At 36.9% G+C, this 27,310-nt stretch overlaps 1 long non-coding RNA gene across 1 annotated transcript in view; it reads right to left on the reverse strand.

Moving 5' to 3' along the window:
- Positions 1–263: 263 nt before the first annotated feature.
- LOC131409509 (uncharacterized) overlaps positions 264–27,310 on the reverse strand; it is a 161,359-nt gene continuing 134,312 nt past the window's right edge. Inside the window, exons 2-3 of the long non-coding RNA XR_009220947.1 lie at positions 12,240–12,322; positions 264–2,659 (exon numbers count right to left, since the gene is read on the reverse strand). This is a non-coding gene — a long non-coding RNA (uncharacterized LOC131409509). The remainder of the gene's footprint in view (positions 2,660–12,239; positions 12,323–27,310) is intronic.

The following is a 27,310-nucleotide window of genomic DNA, read 5'->3' on the forward strand; positions in this document are numbered from 1 at the left end:
CAAATGACCTGAATAGGCCTATATCTATCAAACAAATTAGACCAATAACTAATAACCTTCCAAAACAGAAAGCACTAAACCCAAAAGTGTTCACTGGTGAATTCTACCGAACATTTAATGAAGAAATTATACCAATTTTCTATAATCTCTTTCAGACGATAGAAGCAGAGGGAATACTTCCTAACCCATTCTGTGAGGCCAGCATTACCCTAATACCTAAATGAGACAAAGATATTACAAAAAAATGAAACTACAGACCAATATCTCTCATGAATATAGATACATGTTGGCTCAACATCAGAAAATCAAGCAATGTAATCCATCACATCAAAACACTAAAAAAAAGAAAAAATCACATGATCATATCAATAAATGCAGAAAAAGAATTTGACAAAATCTAACACCTATTCATGATAAAAACCCTCAGTAAACTAGGAATAGAAAGGAACTTTCTCAACTACATGACAACTATCTACACAAAATCTACACCTAACATACTTAATGGTGAGAAACTCAAAGCTTTCCCACTAGCAAAGATAATCCCTTCAACAAATGGTGCTGGAAGAAATAGACATCCATGTGCAAAAAAAAAAAATGAATCTAGACACAGACCTTATACATTTGTCAAAATGGATCATAGACTTAAAAGTAAAATGCAAAACCATAAAACTCCTAGAAGATTACACAGGAGAAAACCTGGATGACCCTGGCTATAGTGATGCCTTTTTTAAATACACCACCAAAGATGCAACCCATGAAAGAAATAATTGATAAGCTGGACTTCATTAAAATTTAAAGCATCTGCTTTGCAAAAGACTATGTCAAGAGAATTAGAAGACAAGTGACAGGCTGGGAGAAAGTATTTGCAAAAGACACATCTGATAAAGGACTGTTATGTAAAATATACAAAGAACTCTTAAAACTCATCAGTAAGAAAACAAACAACCTGATGAAAAAATAGGCCAAAGATCTTAACAAACACTTCACCAAAGAAGGCATACACAGGGCAAATAAGCATATTAAAACATGCTCTATATAATATGTCATCAGGAAAATGCAAATTGAAACAACATTGAGATACCACTACACACCTATTAGAATGGCCAAAATCTGGAACGCTGACAACATGAAATGCTGAAAGGATGTGGAGCAACAGGAACTCTCATACATAGCTGGTGAGAATGCAAAATGGTGCAGCCACTTCAAAAGAGAGTTGGGAGGTTTCTTACAAAACTAAACATACTCTTACCATGTGATCCAGCAGTCACATTCTTTGGTATTTACCCAAAGGAGTTGAAAACTTATGCCCATACAAAAACCTACATAGGGATGTTTATAACAGCCGGAAAAGGCTGTATCCTGTATGATTCCAACTATATGACATTTTGGAAAAGGCAAAACTATAGAGAGAGTAAAGAGATCAGTGGTTGCCAGGGGTGAGGTGGGTGAGAGATGAACAGGCAGAGCACAGAGGATTTTTAGGGCAGTGAAAATATTCTGTAGGATACATAGTAAGGGATATATGTCATTATACATTTGTCCAAACCCATAGAATGTACAATAGCCAAGAGTGAACCGTTAACGTAAACTATGGAATTTGGGTGACTATGTATCAATGTCGGTTCATCCTCAGTTAAAAAAAAAAAATGCACCTTTCTGTTGAGTGATGTTGATATTGGGGGAGGCTCTGCTTGTGTGGGGATAGGGGATATATGGGAAATAAAGTCTTCAAAAAAGACAACAGAAAATTTTAAATGGCCTATCAAATAAAAAGATGGTCAATCTCATTAGCAATTTGGTAAATGTAATTTAACTATGAAATACCATTGTATAACTACTAACAACATCAAAAATTTAACACCGTCCAATGGTAAGCACAGATGACCATGTGAACCAATCCAAGCTTTCAACAATTATGGGTGGCAGGGAACGGGAATAAAATGGTGCAAAAACTTTGGAAAACATTTTAGCATTATATACGAAGTTTAACATTTTCATACCCTATATAACTCAGTAACTCTTTCCTAAAGAAACGTTTGCACATATGCATCAAGGGACATGCATGAGAATGATCTTGGCTGTTTGTAATAAAAAAGACCAGAAGCAAATCAAATTTCAATCAAGAAGAGAATGATAAACGGAATGAGGCATACTTATTCAATACTGAAAATGAATGAACCACAGGTAATAGCTTCGGCATAGACTGACCTCAAAAACATAGTATTTAGCATATAAAACAGTCACAAAAGAATACATATAGTATAACAACTTTATACAGTTCAACTATGTATAAGCAAAACTAAAAATATATTGCTTATGGATACAGGCATATGTGGTAAAACTATAAGAAAAGCAAGGCAAAATTCAGGGCAGTGGTTACTTTGGGGGATCTACTGGTAGCAAATCAGTGAGGGGCACACAGAAGGTTCCTAAATTACCTGTTATGCTTTACTTTTGAGCTTGGAAAATGAATACACGGACTTTCATTTTGGCAATCTTTAATTTATATATCATTTATGTATTACATATTTTATAGCAAAAAAATTTAAATTACAGAGAGAGATAAATATGAAGGATTGGGCTGCACCTCTTGATGACATGCCTTTTCTTCTTTAGACACCCTGAGAAAACTCAATTATTGTACATCAACAGCTTTCGCCTGAAAGTAGAAAGAGCAGAAAGGAGATAATTGCCTCACCTTTCTCTGTGATTGGGATGCTATAGCCTGCTGGGAAAAGCCAGGTGTTCAACAGTGCCAAGAGATGTCCTATTTTTCAAAGTTTTAACCCAAGATAACGGTGTTTACACTTCCCTCATTTTATTCTACTTCAGTGTACATTTCCAGGAAAAAACACATCTTTTGAAAAAAATCACAAAACATGGTTATTGGTAAATTCACAGTTAACTAGATCTCTAATCACAATGTTTTAACATGACACCTTATCTCATACTGTAAAAGCTGCTGTTTCCCAAAGGAAATGGAAACGTTCTTAGGGAAGGAGGAATGGAAAGTTCCTTGTCACTCTCTTATAGAAGCAAAGGAGCTTCTTCCCAGAAAACCCCAGCACGTTTCCTGGGCTCAACTACTTCCAGGGCTCTGAAAACAGCTTGGTGGTTGGAGCCTAGGATATACTGATGGCCTGAATCCAGCAGCTAGGTGGATTTATTTTCCCCCGAAGTGCAGAGGTTTTGTGCGGAAGATTTGGAAGCTCAAACACAAACTGAGATAAACACCAAGAGGAAGGGGCAAAGATACCGAACAGACCGAAAAATCAACAACCACCCGCTTTGAGAGTTTCTGGAGGTTTTCTCTTTCTCCCCCACAGCTCACAGGCATAATGAAATAATTAAGTTATGATATGTCCATAGAAGTTGTTCAAAATGAGTTTGCTCCCCGAATTTAAATTCATTTAATTGAAACGCTGCAAAGACAGAAAGAAAATTTTATAAATTGGATTTTTGGATCCTGAATAATCCGAAGTTGATTATCTCCCACTGCTTGTGAATAGGCTTTTCTTAGAAATTTCATCAATATTTCCACCAAAAGAATGTCTGCAATTCTTTTGTGCAGCGCTGGGCCAATTATCTCCAGGCACATTTTTCTCCCTATTCCTGTCACTTTGTGGAATTACATTAAATTTTGCTAAAAGAACTTCATATATAATTAATTAGGACAAAAATGATTCATTACTCACTTAAGTACTATAAAATATTGAAAACAAAATTTAAGGATGAAAAAGCAATTTCTAGTTCCCATACTTTACTCCAGGTAATAAGGCCTGCATCTTCTGCTATACAGTGGAAAAGGAAATGGTCCATCTGATTATTTCCTTTCAGAGTCCAGAATGCTTCGGGAAGGATGAGGGAAAATTCTTTTTATCCTCAAACTTCCTGGACCAGCAGTGACTAAGAGGAACCCATGAAAATGACATGAAGAAAAGTCAGGAGACCGAGGTGCCACGCCTTCTGGCAACCTAATTATTTTTGTGGTCTTGAAAAATCACTCAAACTCTCATACTGTAAAAGTAGGGCTATTGCCAAAGGTGATCTTAAGGCCCCTTCCTGAACTGGTAGTACATGGGCCTACATGACTCTCCCACTGGGACAGCGGTGCGAGGGCGTGGTCTCATGGAGAACCTTCTCATCTCAGCAAAGTAAGAGTGAAATTTCTTCCTTAATGAGTTTCTTCTATGTATTCCGGTCACCTGCTGGTCTATCATCATTTTATATCTACCAATATGCAATACTATAATTACACAACCCTTTTACAAATTCATACTGGACTATATTTCAAATGCTGATATCACTTTAAAGATCATTCAGCCATCAGTATCAAGTTCTGTGCTGAACCTCCCACCACTTCTCTTTGGCAAGTGCAAAAAGGTGTACATTTGTATCTATAGGGAAGTAAATACAGTTTTAGGCTGTAGGTCCTTAAAGTTAAAAAAAAAAAAAGACTACAAAATTTTCTGCCCATATTACACTTGATCAATAAAAATAATGAACAAAATTACTCTTGAATATCTCATATTCCCATTATTCATGATAGTTACATGATATTTACTGCAGTACATGATTTTCTGTGAATTCCTCTCACTCAAATAGTCCAGTTACTTAAGATACAGTAAGAAGGAGAAAAAGTCATTTTTAAGGACACAATTGAGTTCCTTGAATTACAGTAAAATTACCCTTTAGAAGGCAGTATGCCTCTAACGGTTTTGATGAAGATAAAATGCTCTGTTTCTTTGAAACATATTCTCTCAACACTGAGTTTTATTAAATTTAAAAGTTATTCAGTATATATAAATGGATAAATATCCTAGCATTTACATTCACATGGAAAATGTATTTGAATGAATAAATCAAAACTGAAGTTTTAATAAATAATATTATTTTGTCAGAATTTGCAAGCTATTATTTAAATTAGACAATAATTTATTTGTATTAACGTCCATTTGATGCAACCCAACTATTATGAAAATCTGAAGTTAGATATCTCTAAATCTTCTAGAGGAATGATTTTGAAATATACTGTAATATATGTGAGGTGATTCACTTCCTCCATCTTTCCTATAAAAGAGAGAATACCCATACTCTTGTACAAGTACATTCCTTTTTGAAAAATGTGAGCCAATACTGAGCACAGAACCAAGTCTGACATGGGACAAGAATAACTGTAGGATAAAGAGCTGTCATATGGGTTATTGTAGAAGTGAGATGCCTTAAATCTTCACTTCAAATGATGTGGAAACTCTCCCTCCTCACTCTGCATCCTAGCACTCTCATGAATTTCAGGACAGTTTCGTTTCCTGGTCAAGGGCTTGCTTCCCATTAACTCTTCGTGCTTTTGTGGAGGCCTCTTTTGTTATTACCGTACTGCACTCCACACTGATTCTTCATCATTCCAAAGAGCCATGAAGAAAAGATCCTTATGTATAGCAGACTTGTAGGGCAGGTTTAGGGTAATGGAGAAGAGCTAGTTATGCTAAGTACAAGCAACAACTTAGAATATTAGATATGACTGTGCTAAAACTCCATCAACCATCCCCACCATGAGGAATTTCAAGTTGGCTACGGCCCTCCATAGAGCCCAGACATTTTACATTGTTGTAGTTCCTCTATTTCTTCTTTTCACTGTAGAAAACTTTGCATAAACTCCTCTCTGAATTTCCAAATGCCTTTCATTTTATGTGCAGAACTTCATCTCTATATTGTGCCCTGCTCTTCCAGAACATTAATTTTAAGGAGGGTGGGCACTGTTGAAGGAGGCTGAGAGGAGTTAAGATATCATGTCTCAAATCAAAGTGGCTCATTATGGTACATATCTGGGTTTCCCTCTGTCTAGCTTACATTTCTCTTTCTAATAATAGCACCTCAATTTTGCTCTGGGAATATGTTGGTGGAGTTGTTAATCGAGGAGTTTTTCTTTCCCAGGCCAATGAGTGAGCATATGATCCAAGCAAGGCTTCAAAATTATATTTTCTTAACACCTTTTCACCAGAATTTGAATCTTGAGCAGAGTGACACAAAGATCTAATGGCTAGCGTTCATCCCCCTTATGGCATCCTGGAGACACTATATATTAGTTTCTGATACTCAGATCTTCATAGAGGATTTGGTTCATGTCCTTTCCAAAGCCACCATCTTAGAACTTTCTTTGATTCTGTGAGCTAACCTGTCTTATCTAGAAATTCCTTTATTGCTTATGTCATGCACCACCAGTTTCTATTGCTTACAAACAAATCACACTAACTGATACCATTGAGATAGTTTCCTAATAGAGATCTATCTGCTCTGAAATTGTTACTACCTAGTATGTGGAAGAAATCATTATAAATTGCCCTTTGTCTTCCAAATACTTGTTTCATAAAATTTTTTTTAAATAACTACTAAAATTACTTTTTCTGCTGAAACGGTCCTTGGAAACTTTTAGGAAGAGCTCTGAGGTATGTTCTTTCTTTAATTCTTATAATGCTCATGAACTAAGGCAGTGATCCTCAACATTTTTAAAGTTGGAACATTCTATCATTTTACTTTCTTAGATTATCACATTTAAAAATGTCCATACAGATCATTTAATGCAAACTCAGCAACCTGAAAGAAATTCTTTCCATACCATTCCTAACAGATGGTCAGTTGCTCTCTTTGAAAACACTCATCAATTTTTTCCAACAACCCATTCCATTTTAATGGGACCTTATCACGAGAACATTCTTCCTTATGTTGAGACAAAATTTGATTTGCCATCTTATTCCCCCTCCCCATGTCTCTTTACTCCTTCACATGTACCCAGAAATTCCTGCCTATAGATTCTTTTTCTACATGAGCGATGACTTCCATCTGGCCATTCTTGAAAGGTTTCAAGATGGCTGTCAAATTTTATGAAACATATCCCTGTGCTCCTAAAAGTATTCCAAGTATATGATTGAATTATATAATATCTATAGGTCAAATGCTTGTTTTGAAATTTTCTGATAAGTCCTTAAAATAAATGGATATCCACATTGTCAAAAGTCCAGGACTGAGACTTTTAAAAATAAGCTCTGAGATAAATAAGGATTAGTTGTACACAAAATTTTATGGTGATTCTTTTTCTAAAAGACTCCACTTCTATTGTGCTTAAGATTATCTGAAAACAAAGTATTGTTATAACTTCTGGCTATCAAAACGTTAATTATTTTAACCAGAAGTAAATTAAAGATGGCTCCTTTCAGCAGCAAAATCTGTGTTGGTGGATACTACTGCAACTTGCCTCCCTTTTAGGAATCCCTCTCTCAAAAGTTGACAGCAATCACAAGAAACCAAAAACCTTGGCAGAATCTTATATACTAAAAAAGCAAAAAGCTTTGAAAACTTGCTGGGATAAATTATTCATCAATAAAATGACATATCTGATAATCCAGATCCCAAAATGACTCTTCATGTCTTGATAACTTTCAAAAAAATTACTATAATAGGTAGAAATCTGATTCAGTGTTAACTGAGAATTTCTAAAATGTCCACTATATATGTGCTCTGACAAGAGGTTACTCACACATTATCTCATTACAAATTTGACCTACATTTTAAAAGCACATTTTTATAGTAGATTTGTGGAGCTCCACGGAGATGCATTTACTTTTCTAAACTTTCTATATTGCAATTTCCATCTGGCATATATCTTCACCTAATACAAATTTCTAACAAGTAATATTTGCCTCTAAATAGGACTCATTACTCGAAGTGTAACTCTCCCTAATATTAAGGTAGCATTATATAATGATTACAAGTGCAGGGCTGAGAGTGAAAAAGCACAGGCTTCCATCCAGGCTCTGCCATTTCTATTCCTCTCTGTACCTCAATTTTCTCATCTGTAAGTAAAGATAGCCTTTGTACCAACTTCGTAGGGTTGTTGTGAAGATTTAGAGTTAGTTGACTGTAAAGTACTTAGAACAGTCCCTGGAACAAAATTAGTGCTCAGTAAAAATTAGTGTTTCATACCCATGTCTCAATAGTAAGAAACTTTTTTTATCCAAAAAGATGGATTTTTGTTTTTATATTATTTCAAAGGGGATGTTACTAAAATACTCATAAAAGGAAACTAAAAGCCCCCAAATGCTGCAAAATATGTTCTTATATATTATCTCACAATTCATATAATCAGGCCAAGTAACTTTGCAAAATATTATTCAGCTTGTCAATTAGCACCTTTTGAAAACTAAATTAACACTTAATAACAACTATTGCTATTTATTGTGAGGCGAGACGAATAAAACCCAACTACTAATAATAACCATCATTTCTTGAACATCTATATTCCAGATATTTCATCAAGGGCTTTATATTATATTTCATTTAATCTTCTCATCAACATTATGAGACTGATATTTCTATTTTCACTTTACAGATGAGGAAACCACGGACTAGATAAAACAGCTAATAAGCAACAGAGCCAGGATTTGAACCTGATCTATCTGATGTCAAAGCTCATGTTCCTTACTAAAAGGTATAAATCCAAAACCTTATAATAGTCTAAACTTCATTATAGAGGCATCAACATGTTTCAATGATATTAATCTACCAAGAAACTATCTTCAAGATTATCTTCCCAATAATACGTTCTACATAACAAATGAAGAATTATGTTTACAACATGGAAATGCATATTGGTTATTTAACTTAACTATTTACATATTACCTGCAGTTTGAGTTGACTAGCTACCCAATGAATTTCATGTACATAACAGGTATGTCCAATATACCTAATATCCTAACATTCCAGATCCTTGGGCATCCCTTGCTCTACATGTTTCACAAAATACAAATTCTACATAGTTCTGAATTCAAAATTATTTGTGTTCAACTGAGAATTTCAAGTTTCACATAGTAGGTAAAAGTGGTTTATGATGAAAGCATTTGGTCAAAATGTTTATTGCATGTGGATAAGGTCACTTACAATTGAATCAAGTCTCAAGCCTTCAATATTCAGTCATTTACCTGGCCTTGAAAAATAACATGCTCTTAAGTAACAATCTAACAGTGAAGATGGCATAACAGGGTAATATTTTATTTATGAGACAGTCAGATTCCAGCCCCTTTTCCTACTTAGAACAGCTAGAAATTAGAACTTTAAAAAATAGCATTTCACAGCAAGCACTGGCAAAAGCAGCCAAGGTAAGTAGAGGTGAGCAGGTCAAATATTCATGGTTTGTTTGAAGTTAACTGTCATCTTTGGAAAAAGAATGTTCTTACTGGCTGGTAAAGCGAAATCAAGAAGCGTAGAAGTGTTATAAGGAGGAAAGGGAAAGGGTTTAAAAAGGTGGGGGAGGAGGGAGGACAAGAGACAAGACCAGCCCAGAGCTAAAGGACCCAATGACATGAGCAGTAGGGACATTTTCAAACCTAAAATGAGGGCACCAAAATGCAGACCAACTTGATATGACTAACAGAAAGAGCCGGGAAAAGAGAGAAAAAATATGACAATTATAGCATATGCAACTGGAGGTTTTCGATAAATGGATAAGGTAGCCTTGAACACTTCGACAACTTCACAGGGTACTGCTGTATTATATTTAGTACTTTGGTGAAAATGTCCAATTAACTCATAAGACAGCACAGTGCCTGTACACACACATTCAGGAGTGTGCCTCAATTGAATAACAGGGCTTTTCACTCAATTCCAACATTTGCTAATTGCCTACTCCATGATCTTAAGCTTAGTAACTATAAGAAAGAGTCAGGTAATGAAAGATTTCTCTCCACAGAGTGCTTGCAGTACACTCATTCATTCATTCTGCACACCTTTGTTTGAGTAGTTACTCTGTCAAAGGTAATGTCCTAAGTACTGTGAACATTCACCGGTACTAGGAAATGAAGAATGAGTCAAAGATCATGCCTTGAAGAAACTCACAGTATTTCAAAGGAATATAGGACACATATACATAAGCAATTATGATAGAAAATAGAAAAAGTATTTTTTAAGAACACAGAGGAAAAAGTGATGAAGAGATAAAAGATGAGTATACAATGATACTATCATTCTTCAACCTGCACAATTAAATATATATTTTGTATATATTATGTTTCAAATATTTTTAAAGAAATAAAATGTTTAAAACAAATAAAATACATGGGTAGAATTCATGAATGTAGAGATAAGAAAAACAAGCTGGTTGGTAATTACAGACAGACAAACAGCATGAGCACAATAATTCTGCGGTAAACTCCGAGGTATGGAGTTACTCTACCCTTTTTTGAGTATTCTTTTCTTTGCCTATCATATGTTCAGAGTATTCTAACTTCGATTTCTATATTGTAGTACAATGGAGCACAGGAATCGTAATCTTCTTGCTAGCTGACATGCATTTTTTATCCCACTTACCTTACCAAATCCACTGATGGGGTGAAAAAAATCCATGAATTTGTTCACTTCACAAATTAACCTAGGCATTATAAGAAAACCTCATTCCAAAACCTAAATATTTTCCTTTTTTATCTTCATGAGACTACATATTTCAACAGGACACAGTTTTCATAAAGTCTTTCTATTATTAAATAAAATATAGGTATTTTATGTTATAATGAAATTGATAGCCCACTGCATCACTTGTCAGAGGATTGTATAAACTTGTCACAAAAAAATTTCTAAACTAACACTGTATATTTTAATTCAACATGGTTTATGATTTTACTACAGGAAGTAATATCAACATAACAGGCAGGATGGTTCAAACACACACACACATTGATTTATTTGTCTGTTTGCTTATTTGTTTGTTTCTAGGCACTAACGTTGCTTCTCTAGGATGAGCGTTTCAAGCGCTTCCTGCCGTCATAGCTTTATTATCCTAAGACAGGGTCAGCAAACTGTTTCTATAAAGGGTCAGATAGTAAGTATTTTAAGCTTTGTGAGTCATACATGATTACTCAACTCTGCTGACATAGCACAAAAAAACCATAGACAATATGTAAATTAATGACTGTGGCTGTATTCTAATTAACTTTATTTATGGACACTGAAATTTAAATTTCATATAAATTTTATGAGTCACTGAATATTATTATTCTTTTGATTTTTTCAAACATTGTAAAATATGAAAAATATTCTTAGTATACTAGCCCTACAAGAACCCGTGGAGGGCTGAATTTGTCCCATCTGCCTACCCCTGTCCTAAGATGCAATCATGATTCAAAGACAATTCTTTTCTAAAAGCATAAGAACATATTTTTCAAAAGTGTTTACCTATATTTTTGCATTTATTCGCATGATACAATAGGAAGTTATAGGGCCTTGACACTTTTTAAAATAAGAAAATTTATTTTTTGTGGTGGCATATGTCAGCAGTGCATGGCGAGAGAGTTAACACTTTCAATTCCAAGTACATCTTGGCATGGGATTCACTAACTGTAACTTAGAGTTGAGAATCCCTGAAAAATAGACTCAGATTCATCAACATAAAGAAACCCAGGGACTGGATGGTGCTTCAAGATGATTTTTCTGAAATATCTAGATAATTCTTCTGCAGCTTCCCCAATACAGTGTTTTTGTGTTTTCTAGCTTTATGATAACATCTCTAACCTTGCAAGTTCCCAGTAATTGGCTTGGTTAAATGTTCTGGCTCACAAAATATCTTAGTTTTCAGTAAACACCTGTTCAGAGACTCCTCCCCACTGGGATCTTTCTCTCTACAATAATCATATACAATGTGCTCTAGTGCCTATACCTCGCTGCTTCTAGGTTTTTGTTTGGTTTCTTACTTCTGAAAAAGATTTGGCCAGCTAACTACCAGCTCTTTCAGAGACTTAATGTCATATAATATGGATGCTTCAATATTATACTCATGCATTTTAATTTTCCTATTTATACCCTTTTCAAAACACTCATAGATCCATAGTTTCTTTTTAGGCTCTAGTAGTCATTTCTATTCTTGTCCATGACACTGGGATAAAATTTAAGATACTTATTTCCATGCACATAACCAACATTAATCTTCTAACTTGTAACATTAATTCCATTATTACTGAGAATTTTCACATTACAGAGAAGTATATACATTAAGATTAAGTGCATATATGTATGGAAACACACACATATATACCTCCATATATAGAGAGAGAGAGAGAGAGAGAGAGAGAGGGAGGAAGAGAGAGAGAGAGGGAGGGAGAGAGAGGGAGGGAGAGAGAGAGAGCGAGAGATATGGAGAGACCTACACAAAGAGAGCCAGAGAATGGGTAGAGTTCACAGAGTACAGCTAGACTACCTGGTTTCAAATCCAGCTCTGCATCTTCTCATCTCTGTGATCTAAGGGCAAGTCATCTAACCTCTCTGCCTTAGTTTCTTCATCTGTAAAATAGAAATAATAATGATGTATATGTCATAGGATTATTGTGAGGATTAAATGATTAATGCATGAAAGTTCTTAGAAGAATGCCTCATAGTATGGTATGCATTCAGTAAGTATTGACTGTTATCATGACACACTATGTGTTTGCATATGACTCTGATTTGCAGAGTAACCAAATCTCAACTCATACTAACCCGAGGATTTCTTTGTTACCTCAAATGGGAAGTTCAAGGATGCATCTGATTCTATGTTCTGGAGACTCAATCAGCGGGGCCAGGGGCTCTTGCTGTTCTGAGTTTTCTATCAGGTTCCCTCCATGAGGTGGAAAAGATGACAGATGGCAGCCCCAGACCCACATCCTCTGAACAATAGCCATGGAAAGCAACGTATCTTTTCCACCTATTCTGGCAGAAAGTAACCACAGAAGACACTGATTGGCCCAGTGAGGGGCATAACCCTTTTCCAGTTGCTTGGGGTTAGAGGAAGGGTGATGGGTCAGTCCCACCTTATACATTCACAACCAAGAAGATGAGAAGGGAAAGAGACCCTGGGCAGACAGGAACAAAGGATGACCGCTGTAGTTGATACTCCCTTTGTACATGCTGCAGGTGAGTCAATCTGGCTTCCTGCTTCTATTGCAAAGACCACTGGTGCTGAGTTTCCAGCTCACCACTCTCTGCCCAAATCACACCTAGGACATACTTGACCCCTATTCCATAATGAACGCATCCTAACTAGCTCAGGTTAGTAAAATGAAACAGGTGAAATACACTCAGTGCTATACTCTTTACGTACGTTTATCCCTATGGCTATTTCAAATTAAGAAGTCCAGACTAGCCCAGTAACTAAATGCCCCAAGCATATGTGACAAAGCCACCCTAAGGTAGATGTACTTTTAACGTTACACAAACAGTGTGTAACAGCAGTCCATAGTGAAAGAGAACTAGATGGGGCCAGAACACACGTTTTCTTGTTTCAACTCCACTGCTTATTCAAGCAAGTAGACAAGTCCCTTAGCCTCTCAGACACCAGAGTTCCACATTTCTAAAACAGAGGTGGAAGCATCCACTTAGCCTACTACACAGAATTTTTGTGAAGATTAAATGAAATATCATATGTGGAAGTGATTAGCAAATATAATAGAAAGAATTAACAATATTATCTCTAATAATTAAATTGTTCTTTCTTCTCTAATTCTTGTCTTAAACACAGAAATGGTTTTATCCCTTAGTTTAGATGGCCTTTCTGCTCTTAGAATAGCTGTCACTTGACACCCTGTTGTCACTCCTTATACAAAGTACTTCATCTTCTCTTATCTTCTCTGACACAGCCATCCACTCACTTTCTGTGTGTCACGCTCCTTTCCATTTTTTCTCTCTTGGTTTTTCTTCTTTCCTTTGTCTCTCTTTGCTGGTTTTTCTTAATTGGTCATTATCCCTTCCCTGGCGATGAAAGCCCACCCTCCCTTTTTTATCCCCAGTGGAACCATCACAGCACGCTGGTGGCAATGTTCAGACCCTGACTTCATCTTGGCTATTTTACCTGCTTCTGTCTATTCACTATCACCACAGAGGACCTTTTTTTCTGTGTTTCACTTCTGAGTTTGGCCCTATTCTGAAGGTTTCACTTTGTGGGAAGCCTTCACTCCAGATAATTAAAAAAGTTGAACTGTCCCAGGAGCTCAGGTATTTGAGTAGCCTCTCAAATTCCCCTTGCTGGATTAATTCTCTGTGCTTCTTGAAAAATGAAGCACTAGCCCTACATGAAAAGCTGATGGCGCCACCTGCCTTCAGTACAAGGATACAACATGTGTGGGTGTTTGAGACTTGACTGAAGTGACGCTGGAATCAGAAATAAGAGGCAGCAGCCCAAAGCTGGGAGAACACAGTGGTAATCAGACAGTGCTGAGTTCACATTCTGCCTCCATGACTTACCAACTGTGTGACCTCCAGCAAGTTATCTAAGTGTTCTGAGCATCAGATTACTCTTTCATAAAATGGATATATTAACACCTTTCCCACAGGAATTTGTGAGGACAGAAAGTACTTGACAAGCAGAATCTATCATTGTCCTCATTATCATTTTTATTAATGAAAAACTCTTAAAATTGCTCTAAAGTCTCCATAAGGGCTTGATTCCTCCAACAGAGGTTCCTGATCATTGTTGAAGGTTAACATCGTGTGTTGGATCTCAGAGGGCACCCACCACATGAGCACCCTTATTGGACTCAATCCTGAGATTCTTCCCAGCTGATATTAGTATTATCCAGAACATGGAATCAGGTTGTGGCTGGAAAAACATTTTCACTCTGGAAGCAAATATCTCAAAGTGATAAGAACACATATGTGTTCTAAAAATGAGGGATACCTAAGGAGATAAGGCCACAAGAGCAAAAGGATTACTTTGTGAAGCCTATATATGTTTCCTTTAAAAAAGAGATAGTCATTGAAATAACGGACTGGCACATGCCAAACCTTTGTTGAGTTTTTGCTATCTGTTGGCGTCATCGTCTGGGAAAAACAAAATAAAGGACTAGCTCAGCCTATCTGCCTGTCTCGGTTCATTTGCAATGAAAATATTCATTTCTAATGAATGGAATATTTTATGAAATAGAACAGAATTAATTTTGTTGTACAATCCTGGGTCTTTATTCTGCATTCCAATCTTCTCTATTCTCTTAGCTGTGCAAAAAGAATGGGAGAGTGCTTATGGCAGTATCAATTATGCACATCTTGAAAGGGGCACTGTAAAGAGAGAACATTAGGGCTAACAACAGTGTTAGCTCATAATTCCTGCTGTAAGTGGTTTTTCTCTGATCTAAACATGTCTCTTTCTGTCATAAGAGCGCATTGTCACAATCTGCCTGCAAATCCATGTGGACATCAGAGAAGAAACTCGCATCAAAACAAAATAATTATTGAGATTGTGCTTCATCAGTCTGATCAGCAGTAAAAACCAGCTCCGATCAGTGTACACTCACACCATCCCAGCAGAAAAAGTCAATCAGAAACATTGATCACCATGTTTTATTTTGCTGTCGGAGACAAATTAATCAATATTATACATGGCAGTACCTATATAAAATAACAGCAAAACTTACCTAAATTTGTATTCAATTTAGATCATTAATACTTATTTTAACAATATAGAAAAAGAATATTAGATATGAAAAATTCCAAGAGGCTAGATGCTACTCTTCTATAACCTTTATGGACAGCAAACAAATTCAATATTCCCAAAGTACTGAATCAATAATATATTATCACATCTATGATAAGAGTGTGTGTGCTTGTGTGTGTGTTTTGGAAGAAGGGGAGAGATTATGATAAGACAAGTTGCTGTGTTCACTACACGAATAAAACTTAGGCTCAGACAGGATACGCATCTTAACTACAATGACAAAACTCGCCGGTGGTAGAAATGGTTCTAGAACTCATGAATTCTGAATCCCAGTCCAGTATACCTACACCAGATTTAAAATGGCAAAAATAGGAAATTTAAGACAGGGCAACTAAAACAGTCATTTTATGAAATAAACAGCAAAACCTGCAAACCTCAAGTATCTTCAAAACCTGAATAAAATAATTTATTTTAAAGGCATATTAGAAATCCCTGTATTTGGCCACTATCCAATGCAGCCATTTAGGACTTACAAAATAACATCTCCCAAACCAACAACAACAAACACCAAAATCCTCAGGCAACTCAGAGAACACTATTGAGATGAAGCTTTCTTAATTGGTTACTAATCTGGGTGATACAGTGGCCTTACTGGAGGGTCCATGTAATTTCAGTTCTATGGTCTTTCCACTTTTAAACTTTAAAAGTGATATAAAATGATTGCTTCATTTCCATTTGATCCAGATACAATAATCTCGAAACTGGAGATGGTTCCATTCTTCTCAGCTCATCCATTCCAAGGTCAGGCATGCCCGGGCTCACATGATTTTTTACTCAAACACTATATATTCCTTCATTAATTATGCACTCAATATTTGTGCAAGATTCAAAACTGATTAATATATATGCATGCATAAAGCAGACAAAATCCACGATCATCGTGAAGCTTATAGTCTCGCAGGGCAGACTAACATAGAATATCATTACACACACAAAAAACACTTAGAGTGCTGTGAAAGTAAAGAATGAGATAACTTAGCTTCGGTGAAGGGAGGAGTGATGCCTAAGTTTAGAGAAACAAAGGAAGAAGGTAGATATAAATGTGAAACATGCTGAGCATCTTAACTTTGGATCCTGGCAGAAGAGGGAGAAGAGAGCCACAGCTCTGAGTGCAGGAGGAAAGAGAGGACAGGCGAAGGGAAGCCAAGGCTGAGAGCGCGACAGGAAGGCATTCAAGTGATGACTACACAGATGAGGAGAAGCTCAGAAAGGCTACGAAAGTCACACTCAGAATTCAAGCTCGGGTTCATGAGAGTCCAGAGCACGTTCCTTTACCCTACAGTGACAGGGTGCCTGAAAGCAGCCCCCTACATGTGGAAGGGTGCTAATTCTGAGAAACTGGCCCCATAGAATATCTCCAACCACACTGTAAGAGGGCTATCTCATGTAGACCAATAGTGAAAAATGGCCAACTTGAACCTCCAAAGTTTTTTTTTTTTAGTTGTCAGATGGATGCATAAGTGAAGGGGTGGAGAAACACTGACCAGGGTGTCAAGACACCAGAATCCTCATCTCAGTTCTGTCATAATAATCTCTCTGGTGTTGAATCAATCATTTTATGTCAATCATTTTATGCCATCTGTGGCACTCTCTTAGAATAAAGAGGCTAGGCACAAAAAATTCTACAATTCAATGAATATACTAGACATGATGGTGTGTGTGTGTGTGTGTGTGTGTGTGTTTTAAATAGACTTCTGCGTCGTAAAAACCTTTGGAAATTCAATGACAGCATGGCCCTGAGTTTCTATTACAAAGCAACAAACAGAGCCACACGTGCATTTGGATTGTTTTATCAGCCATAATGACATCATTTATTATAGCCTGTGAGATGGCCTTATTTTTCCTTTTGAAAGAAAGAAAGTCCTACTATAAAAAATATTTTGTTCCAAAGATGCAAACTGTTTTTATATAATCAACTAGTGCCTTTTCCAAGGTCAGGTGGGAATCTACACAAAGTACTATGAGAAAAATAAATGAATCTAGCTAAATATATTTTCCTTCAATTTAATAAACACATACTCAGCATCTACAATGTGCTGGGCATAATCTTTGCTCTTAAACCTCTTGAAGGCTAGTGGAGGCAAGGAAGAAGTTAACCAACAATTAAAGTGTGATAAGTGGCTATAATAAATATGACATGGAACATAGAAGGAGGACAGCTCTCTCTGCTAGGGATGCTTCCTTCAACATCAGGACGATGTTCATGATAATAGTACAGTATAGAGGATAGTAGCTAATAGCTACGGAGCATGTGCCATGGGCTAAACACTGTCTTAAACGTTTTACATGCATTACTTTATTTAAACATCATAGAGAAAACGAAGATTTGGGGCCTGGGAGTAATCCTGTCTGTATTCAAACCCAAGCAGCATTAAAGTGTTTAAAAGCCAAGTTGAATCATGTATAAAATGTGAGTAGGCACAAATTTCTGACACATGTTTCTCTCCCACCTCTTCCAGACACACGGATTTCAGAGCATTCAACCAGCTTTGTGTGTTTATTTTTAGGCAAAATCACCCACATTAGGAAGGCGCTACCATCCTTCTGATCATATTAGGAGATTATAACAGTGGCACTGGAGCCTTGAATTGGTAGAAGTTGGAGTGATTTTTGCTAGTGAGACGGAAACCCCCAGGTAAGGGGGCAGATTTCTTTGTGTAGAAGACTGGTGATAATACTTTGATACAAAATTTGTATCTGAATAAATTTTCCTTTTTCCTAACAATGGTAATATGTAAAGCAACAGATTTATAAACTAATAATCACAATGTCTTGTCTTTCCATAAGTATATCTAAAACATGAGGAGCAAGAGGTCTTGCACATAAACAACAAGAACCCTATGCAAATATACGGTTCTAAATCCCATAGACCAGGTTGGACCCCCTCCCCACCCCATGACTCTCCTCCTCTCCTCTCTGTCCTGGAACCCATCCCCATTGTGGAATACAACCCTTTAATATTTGAGGTATCTCCAGTGTAGATTCTGGGATATTTAGGCCTTGATTCTGTGGCTGTTTTCATCTCAAGCATCTGGTATTTTTTATTTCTAATGTATGATGTGGAGTTTCTTGGTCTTGGCTTGATTCCATTTCATGAAAAGTAAAAAAAAAAGTATTTTTGCATGATCCTCAAAAACACATCTAAGTTTCTAAGTTAAGACTTCCTTCTTTGGTGTAAGACAGTATGTGGTTTACAAAGTATTTTACCCTTCTTAAAAAAAGACCACTTTAGGGGCTGGCCCAGTGGTGTAGCAGTTAAGTGCGCGCTCCGCTGCAGCAGCCCGGGGTTCACAGGTTCGGATCCCGGGCACACACCAACGCACTGCTTGTCAAGCCATCCTGTGGCAGCATCCCATCTAGACTAGAGGAAGATGGGCATGGATGTTAGCCCAGGGCTGGTCTTCCTCAGCAAAAGGAGGAGGATTGGCAACAGATGTTAGCTCAGCGCTAATCTTCCTCACACACACACACAAAAAGACCACTCTAAGCCTCAGGTTCCTCCCTGTTACAAGTGACAGATAACAGTCTCTAGACACAAGGTTGAGGATGTGAAGAAAGTGTTCGTGGTGATGTCCTGGGCATACTACGTGCTCAATAAATGTTAAGTGTTATCATAATAACTCACAAGGTACAAATTATTATAAATTTTAAAGATGAAGAAACTGAGTCTTAACGAGGTTTAAGCAACTTGCCCAAGGCCACAAAATGGACTAACTCCAGAGCTTTAAGACTGAGCTAATTGAGCTGAGTCCTGATTGTGTGTATGTCATTTTAAATTTTATGGTATACTGAAGAAAAAAGAGGCCAAGTACAAGAAAACAAAATCTACTTTTACATTGAACACTATTTGCTATTCCCTATATATTATATTATATCATAATATATTACATTACTTAAAATATGTCATATATTTATATATGATTTACATTGTCTTAGGTTTTGTATACTATAGCTTATTATTGTATACTACTGATATCACATTATGTTATACTATATTTATGTTGTATTCGGTAGGTAATGATGGTGTTTTTCTCTCAAGTAAAAACATTATGCATTTTTTTTATAAATAATTAGATCTTACCTTCATAAGTTAAGGGAGAAATGATACCAGAAACTCATTCCTTAGTTCTTTTATTCAATAAATACTCATTAAACATCACTAGGCAATGATATGGAGGCAATGGAGATTCACAACTGATAAAAAAATAGAATAAAAAATCTAAAAGGTCCCTGACTTCTGGAAGATGACTTTCTGATGGGACAGAAACACAAAATCAAAACATAAACAATTACAACCCAATAAGGTCACTGCTAAGGTAAGGTGTGGGGCACTGCAAGGAAGCCCTCCATTTGGCTAAGGAAGCCCAGGGAGTTGGCCAGAGAAGCCTTCCAGACTTTAACTCACTGGTTTATTCAGCAAGTGGTTCCTGGGGTCCCATTATAAGTCTCATGCTTGTTGAGGTTCTGGAAATAAGTACTGTGAGCAAAGTATGGTCCCTGCCTTCCATGAGGCAACTCATGATCCCAATGAACCCCCAGGAAAACAGCTGTTCAGCTATTATTTAGCAAAGATTCTGGAAGAAATGAAAATGTTTGCCATTTCTTCTCACTCTCTTCTTTCATTTACATTTAATTTAATCAGAAATAGTCTCAATCGAACTTCAGCAGAGCAAAGCAACAAAACAACCTGGGAAACTTTGTTAATAGGGTTGATTTAGGTCAATGTTTTCTAGCGAAGTAAACATGAGCCTAAATGCTCCCTAATTAGAAAGAGTGTGAAGCTGCAGAGAATACCAAGTTCCCCTCGAAGTCCTGTGGGGGAAGCCAGCACTCTGGATGCTGCTCAGAGCGAGTCACATCAGTAATTCAGCATCACACCTGAAACATTTAAGCTCACTCTGCAGCGATTTGTTGATTTAATTTTTCTTTATTTTTCTGTTTGTCTTTAATTGGAATTCTGAAAGTTTTGTCACATACTTTTGCATTAACCCACTCACTACATGATTCCAACATTCTTCACCTTTCTAGCCAAAATAACAAAGAACCATGATTTTCTGACTGTAAGAATTCCCCATAAGAGCAACAGTAAATCAGGATACTGTTTCTTGGGTGATGAGTAACTTGGAGAAAGCTTTTTAATATATAATCCCAAGTCCTTCCCTGAAGAATATCTTTGCTGACAGAGCTTTGCCTTGCTAAATTATAAAAAAAAACAAAAAAACTTTCTTTCAAGGGCAGTATTAAGATTGAGCAAGTTTCTTTGTATTCTCTGTATTTCAGGAAATTGAACCAATTCAGTCCCAAGTCTCTTAAACTCTGAGTTTTGATTGCCTAATTTGTAAAACTGTTCAGCTGCCTTGTCAGCCTCATAGGGTTGTAGTGGAGGGTCCTGTAACATAAGACAGCATTTGGAAACAACAAGAAAAAATATAAACCATTATGATGTCACTTCACGTTTTAGGTCGCTAACATTTTGCTGCCTGTCACTTTCAAAGCAGTGGGGCATAGCAGGAAAAATACTGGTTTGGGAATTAAAAGACCTAGGAGAATTGTTTTAGTTTGGGTTTACCATTAACTAAATTGACCTTAGAGCAAGTCATGTAATGCTTTCTGAGTTTCATTCTCCCTATTTATGAGAGGACCTGACTATATTACTTTCAAGGCCTTTTCATTGATAAGAATCATTGTTTCAATGATCATTTGTTAATTCAATTAACATTTGCTGAGCATTTAATGTGCTCACCACAATTTTAGTCACTGTGGATCACAGTAGGAGGAGGTAGAAAAAGCTGACATCAACATCTGACCAAAGAGGCAAGACAACGTTATTAATCAACCAGGCTCTAAACCCACAGCAAGATCTGAGAAAGGACATCAGTCTCTGGTATCAGTAAGAAAACAAGATTAGGCATGAAGACAACAGACCTGCAAGGTAAGAACTAGCTGTGCAGCCACAGGCAAGTCACATAACTTCTCTGGATCTCAGTTACCTCACCTATAAAATGAAGAGTTTGGGTCATGTAATAATCTCCACGTTAGATTCTATGACATCTAATGTAGTCATTGAATCTACTCTGTGCAAAGCCTTGAGGAGATAAAAGAACCATGTGGCTCAGTTAGGGAAATAAGTCCGATTGACGGCACAACCTAGGTTGCTCAGGACAGTTCTCACTTATGCCTGTTGTCCCTCAGTAATTATCAATAGCACCAATAGCACTCTGCCTGTCCTAGTTTCACTCTCGAAAGCGTTCCAGTTTGGATGACCACTTATAATCACCATCCTAGTAATCAGGCATACACACAAGCTAATAAGGCAAAATTGTAAAACAGTAAGTGTCAAGGAAGGGTTAGACGTAAGTGTTCTAGAACCTCAGAAGTGGAAGAATTAACAACCAGTTTGCTTGACTAGTTAAAGCTTCATGGAGGAGTTGGGACTGATTTTAAACCTAGAAGGCAAGATGGCAGAGGGAAGAGGATTCAGTACAACCTATGTACTTACTTTGAACTTCAAATTGTTTTCCTCCTCATCTCACATTTTAATTACAGAGCAGTGTTTGGACCTCTTTGACCCTCACTGGCGCAGTTAACGTCATCATCCCCAGATCTACATTGGCCTTCTCCTCTTTCAAGTGTCTATGACCCCAACTGCTTAAATGCCCCTTACTGTACAAGTCAAGAATGACAAAGTATTGCATTGCTTATCCTGTGTGAATCTAGTAAATCCCTGCTTACCACATTTCAAGAATCTTCTGGGGTAGGCCTCGTGGTATAGTGGTTAAGTGCACACGCTCCGCTGCTGGCAGCCCGGGTTTGGATCCCGGGCGTGCACTGATGCACTGCTTGTCAGGCCATGCTGTGGCGGCGTCCCATATAAAGTGGAGGAAGATGGGCACGGATGTTAGCCCAGGGCCAGTCTTCCTCAGCAAAAAGAGGAGGATTGGCATGGATGTTAGCTCGGGGTTGATCTTCCTCACAGAAAAAATAAATAAATAAAAATATAAAAAATAAAATAAAATATTAAAAAAAAAAAGAATCTTCTTCTGGGCTCCACCCTTGGCATACCATTCCTTTTGCTTTATAATTTTTCTTTGGGAAATGTCAGTCATCTCTAGACTTTGCTAGAATTGACTCCCAAGCTATGTTTTGAGCGATTATGTTGAGCCATGACATCTCTTTTGGAGATTAGGCCCTTCTTCCCAACAAATGGACATTGCCACTCGGATATCTATCCCTTGGACACTGAAGCTCAATCTCTTTAAAATGGCTAGTAAAATATTTGTTCTATCCTCCTGCTATTAGTTATTTAAATGTTTATCTGCCTTGAGAGCTTGGACCATGTATTAATCAATATTGGATCATCAGGGCCTTCTTTTGATCTGCAGTGCCCAAAAAACACTGTTGAGTTGATACGACTGGTGCTTTTTATTTCGTGTTCTGACATTTGCCCCCTGCCAACGCTTCTTATTTTTGTCTCTGAATAGAGATGATAGATACTTCCAGGACTTCAAAGGTAATTTAAACTTTGTCTTTATGCAATAGACAAAACATTCACTCTATAGGGAACACAACAGAGAACCATCAGTTGTTCAATTTTCAGTATCAAGCTAACTCAGAATGGGGAGATTCACAGCTGCACCCCCCTTTCCTGTTTTTATAGCATCATAGTCTACATGAGAGTTTTTAGTTCCTAACTTCGCCTCTCTCATCCCTCTCTCCTGGCAGTGACTGTAAACTGACCTCCTTTGCTTTCCCCCATCTGTTTTACAAAATCACTCTGCTTCTATTTTCATCTTTGCTTTCCAGCGTCTAAACCACTGAAGCCGTGACCTTTCAAGCAAATGTAGCAATGGTATCAGTGCATCCTCTGATTGAAAAATCAAAACTGAGCCCATACATGGTATAATTACTCTCTGTGCGCAGGAGTGGTGTCTGCACTTGCGGAAGACGGATAATTGGATTTCAGATTACTGATAAAAATATGCACATTCCACCTGAGCCCCAGCAGTTTTTTTTTTTCCTGGGACCCCAGAGAAACTTGAAACTTTAGTTCTTCCATAGGCTCTTAACCCTACACAGTTGGCTTCTAGGTCCCGCCTATTGTATCTCCTGAAAGTCTCTAGCCCACCAGAACTCCAGAATTCTCCAGAACTCTTTGCACTTCTCCAATACTGGCCAACATTTTCATTTACCTGGCCATTCGGTCCTTAACTACCTTCCTGCCTCCAATCTCACTCTCTCCCCTCCATCTCCCATTTGGTTACCAGAGTTACTATAAAACTCTAGCTGGATTTTCCCTTCAAACGTTGTCAGTGAGATTTCCCAGCGCAAATAATTTCTTTTAAAATTTAAATTAGTTACCAACATTGAAAAGTCAAGAGACTTTCCATTAAAGTGAGATTTCTGATTTAACACATTGCAGAAAACTAGGCCACCATTCCCACATGGCCACAATTCACTGGAGCTGAGAAGTGGCTGTGCCATTAGGAAAGCACAGGAGCTGTCCCATTTGCCATAGTCTTCCCCACTCACTATTGCTTTGGTGTCACCTGAGGTGAGGCCATTTATCACACGCTGATATATCACCAGAGATACTTCACTCATTTACACGGCCTGGCTGGTTCCTGGGGACGGTGTTCATTTGCGATTCCTGCACTATGATTCTTACCACATGGAGGGATGCCAGAATAATAATTAGTAAACACTTAGAGCTACATTTGAGGGCTAATCCCAAACAGGGATTAAATTTATTTGGGAGTTCTTGTAGAGGATATAAAGTTAGGAGTGGCTATCTTTACAGACATTTTAGTTAACATCTTATCAAGTTTTATCATGGTCTAAAATCTGTAATTGGACATTTGGAGTATAAAGCAAGAACAAAGAAGAAAAATGGCTGGGAAAAAGTTTAATTTCTTGATAACTCCGCGAAGCTCTTTTCTTGTCATTTTCTGGACTGATTACTAGCACAAAGGGGAAAAAAAATGAAAGTGTCTCAGATTTCTCTGAAATGGAATTTAACTTAAAACTCTAGTGGCCCAATTTCTGCCTATTTCATTCCCTAACTCTCTGCAGAATTTAAGCAGAAATTATGGTTATGCAATGAAGACCTCAACTCAAAAGGTTGGCTATAATATTACAATGAAAATTAATTTTAGAAGCATATTGGCACTTTTAATACAGTCTAGTTTATACTAAAATGACATATTAAAGTTAAAAGCAAGTCAACTCGCTATCGTTACTAATTGTGTGTACTTTGGCTGTCAACATTTTTTAAAGCAAATTTTTAATTCAGCTTCAAAATTTTCCTTATAAATCAGAATCAAATAATTTCCTTCCTGTAATAGTGTTTGGAGTATCTTATTTATGATAGTCTTAAGACAACATACTTGCCCAAAGTTATTGCAGCTGATAATTGAAACCAGAGTATTCTAAGCCATACTCTTATATGGTATTAGTTGTTTAGAGTTATTAGGACCAAAATTAGCAAATACTGGAAGTTTAGAAAAAAAAATTATAATAAAACTGTGTAGGAGTTGAAGAGTAGAGACAGGATTACATAAGATTATCCAGTTTCTGGTAAACACCCTCAAAGCAATGTCAGACAGAAGGAAGATTCTGGAAATCACTGCTCTTAGAAAAGAGAAACTGATCAGACATGGGGTATAAGACCAAAAAGAATATGTGTGAGTAACGAGCTCTAGGTAACATAAATAACCTTCTGACAAATTGCTACTGAAATAGTCATCCCCATGCATATTTGGCAAAGAACAGGAAATTTCACGGTTTTTTGTATAAGCAGGAAGAATAGTCAAGGGAGACATTTGACTCACTTTTACCACTGGCCTGCAATCTCTTTGAGGACCATTTTCCCTCATTTAATTGTCCTTTAACATGCTATTACACTAAACACCTACTTAGAATATTTCATTTTAATTTGAATGAAATTTAAATGAAAAGGTGTTTCATTTACCTAAGAGCTTTACTTTTGCAACTAGAGAGTTCAGCTATCGATTTGTATCTTAAAGGAGTTTAGGAAATTGACTCAAAAGAGTATTACATCAGACATAATAAAAAAATTCATCTATTTATGACCAAGAGATAACTTTATCAGGAATTTAGAAGGGTTTTAAAATGTTTCAAATTTAAGATAACTATAATTTTAAATGTTATTGAATTTTTTTCCCATTCTTTGCTGAAAGAGTGCAGTTACCTTTTCTCCCCTGAATATACTTAAAGAGAAGTTTGGAACTTGAACAGTGGAATTTGGATTCTATGAGGATCACTCAGCCACATTTATGACAATTGGCTACCATGCATCCTCTCAGATTTCTACTGATAATCAAAAAATAATCAGGTAAGGTCTTTTCTTCTTAAGGAAAGTTCAGACCCCAGATCTCAAGGTAGATGCCCACATACACAACTGAAGTCACAAACATATCCTATATAGATATATAGATATAGACATAGATATGGTTCTGGGATTCTGCTAGTGTTGCGGTCTATAATCATTCTTTTATTTTCTATATCTTGGAACTATATTTTGCTATATCTTGATTAATTTCTTCTCCATAAAGAGAATTCTGATATTCTATCTTCTTAACCCCTAAGCTGACTGTTCCTCCCACCCAGCCAATTGCCACCTTATTCTACAACTCTCAGTGCTGCAAACGACAACTATATTTTCCAGTGCAGAACAAATTGCTGAAGGTCATAAAAATTAAAGCAGATGTTAACTGCACATAGATGTTGAAAATTGAGTATTTTGTCTTCAATTATTCAAGTTTTAAAGTCCTATAATTTATCTTTAGTCCTCCATAGTTATACATGCTCATTTTAGCTATGCTTCTCATATTTCAAATATTACAAATTAGAACTTATTTCCTCAAAGATTTTTTTAAGTATAATTATATAATGGACTTTAACTTAACAAAATTAATTGGTTTTAAGGATTATCAGATTTTCGTGAATTTATACAATCATTCAAATTAAAAAGTCAAATTAAACCTTAAAGTCCTTTTTAACCCCTCTTTTTATCATTTCACATCCAATCCATTAGCAAATTCATTTGATTCAACCTTTCAAACATGCCCAGAATCTCCTTTTACCTCCTGCACCACTACTGCTTAGTCCAAAGCCTCTGTCTTCTACCTGAACTCATGCACTGGCCTCCAACTGGTCTTCCTTCCACTCTAGACTGACAGATAGCCTGAGCGATCTTTTAAAAACATAGGTCAGATCATGTCACGCTTCTCCTCAAAAATCCTCGGATCACTTCTCATCTCACTCAGAGTAAAATCCCATCTTAACTACGGCATGCTTGATCTGGCCCCAGTATATCTCTTTTGTCCTCCTCTCACTACGCCTGCCCACTCTAGCCTCATTGAACATCCTGCTGCTCCTTGAGTAGACCAAACACAATCTCACCTTTGAGCTCTTTCCATCTGTTCACTCTGCTGTGAAGTCTCCCCTCCCAGATATGGCCTGGATGGTATCCTTGTGTCATTCAGGTCCAAATGTCTCCTCATCTGCAAGGCATCTGTGACCACCAAATCCAAAGTAGCATCTCCACTGTCACCTTCTGTGAATTTAGGCTGCTTTATTTGTTTGTTAGAAAGAGTTCAGCAAGTATAATAGTTAGTGTGCCTAATGTCCAGATATAGAGGACAGAGACAGAATGGAGACTGTAGCCAGGATCTCATGAGTTCATTCAACAAAATATTTGCTGTTCCTTTGTGCCAGACACCTTCCTAGGTGCTGATACAACTAATGATAAAATAAATAAAAATATCCGGCCTAAGGGAGCTTAAATT

Source organism: Diceros bicornis, chromosome 8 (assembly GCF_020826845.1).
Source record: "Diceros bicornis minor isolate mBicDic1 chromosome 8, mDicBic1.mat.cur, whole genome shotgun sequence".
NCBI classification, from domain to species: domain Eukaryota; kingdom Metazoa; phylum Chordata; class Mammalia; order Perissodactyla; family Rhinocerotidae; genus Diceros; species Diceros bicornis.